Source organism: Triticum dicoccoides, chromosome 3A (genome assembly GCF_002162155.2).
Source record: "Triticum dicoccoides isolate Atlit2015 ecotype Zavitan chromosome 3A, WEW_v2.0, whole genome shotgun sequence".
NCBI lineage: Eukaryota > Viridiplantae > Streptophyta > Magnoliopsida > Poales > Poaceae > Triticum > Triticum dicoccoides.
Genome location: NC_041384.1, coordinates 755019620 through 755021377, shown reverse-complemented (window position 1 = coordinate 755021377; position 1758 = coordinate 755019620).

Genomic DNA, 1758 nt, shown 5'->3' with positions numbered 1-1758 from the left:
GGGCCGCTGGGGCCGAATGGAATGCGGTGGACGCAGTGATTTATTGGGCGTCCGGGAAGCAGTACTACGACCACGCCACCAACACCTGCTCCGCACCTACGGGTGAGTCGTGCATGGGATACCTGCAGTTGGTGTGGAGGGACACCAAGACCATCGGCTGCGGCGCTGTCCTCTGTGACGGCAACGCTGGCGTGTTTGTCATCTGCAGCTACAGCCCGCCCCCCGTGCTCGGGCAGATTCCGTACTAGGCTACGTACCAAGTATATATGCATGCGGCTATGCATGCATGCACGTAGCACCATGTTGCTTAAATAAATAATTAAGGGATACTCCTAGGGCTGGGCACTAATTCTCGGTCGATTGATGTCACCGATGTGTGTGTGTGTGTGTGCCCAGAATCCCTCCTCCCTTCACTCCTGTATCGTTCCGGGCTTTGATTGTTATTGTATTTGTCCCGCAAGTTGTGATTGGCTTGTATTTGTTTGTATTTGAACTTGTTATTCCCATTGTATCTTGGCTTTGCTGTGGTTTGCTCTCTAGTTTAGTAGGAACCAGATAAAAGCCAACACAATATCACGTTTATCTTAAGTTGTGTTGCTAGAGAGCAAAACTTACATTTTTCTTATACTTTAGATAATCTGATTTCAGCAATGTATTTTAAAAATGAAATAAGAAAATTTCTTCTAGGGAACAAAGAAAAGTTTTTAGTGGCAGCTTATCGAAGGTTATTTAGCAACAATGCATGAAACTTTTTCACATGACATGCGCTGATTTATGGGCATTAATTTGGATCGCAGAGCAAATAATAATATACTACTTTATTAATAGAGCACAACTCTTATGACAAGGTCTACTTAATCAAGATGCAAGTTAAAGATCCAAGATTCCAAAATGAGACGGTTACACTATTACAGGTTCTGCTTGGGACAAGAAAATAATTCCATCCCTGAATACTACAACAACTCAAACACCAGAATGACCACGGCCGCACTAGCTGTCCTTGTCGTCCTCCACGCTGACCTATATCATCTTCTCCTTCCTACACAATAATTACCGGAACTTGCAGATATCAGAAGAATATATTTTATTTTCACGATAACAACTCACAAACCACATACATTATATCTGCATTCTTGCCAGTAATGGCAATGTCTTCTATCACCGGAACATTTGTGTCTGTGCATGTTAGCAACTGTGAATACACAACCGACAGCAAATGCACTAATGAGCCAAATCATGCCTACCATACAATGGATACCTGGCCAGGCATTAGGTAACTATACCATATATTCCCAAAAAAACGAGAAGCTAATATGGCCTTACTATGCCTTGCACATGTCAGGCTACAAAGGAAAAAAAATTAAGTGCATCCCCAAGGCTAGCCATTAGGCATTCAAACAATTTAATATGAATACATTTAATATCATAAGCTGATTAGCAATGGACTCTCAGGAAGTATAGATGAATTTATGTATTGAATCTTCATGTCTACCCATGATTTGAAATATTACAATTAGTTTCAGCGAACCACATAAAAATTCAAGCTGATTAGATAATATGAGGTTCAATTTGAACAATTAAATTTGGAATCCTCGGTGAATTTAGTATATAGATGGCTCTCAAGGGAGAGATAGCCATGCTACGATTGACAACTGGAACTTGTCATCATGATTAAATTATGTTTCATCCATTTTTAGTTTATACAGTTAGCAAAGAGGAAATGGCAAGCAGTGCTACTATTGGCACTCAAAAAGTCAA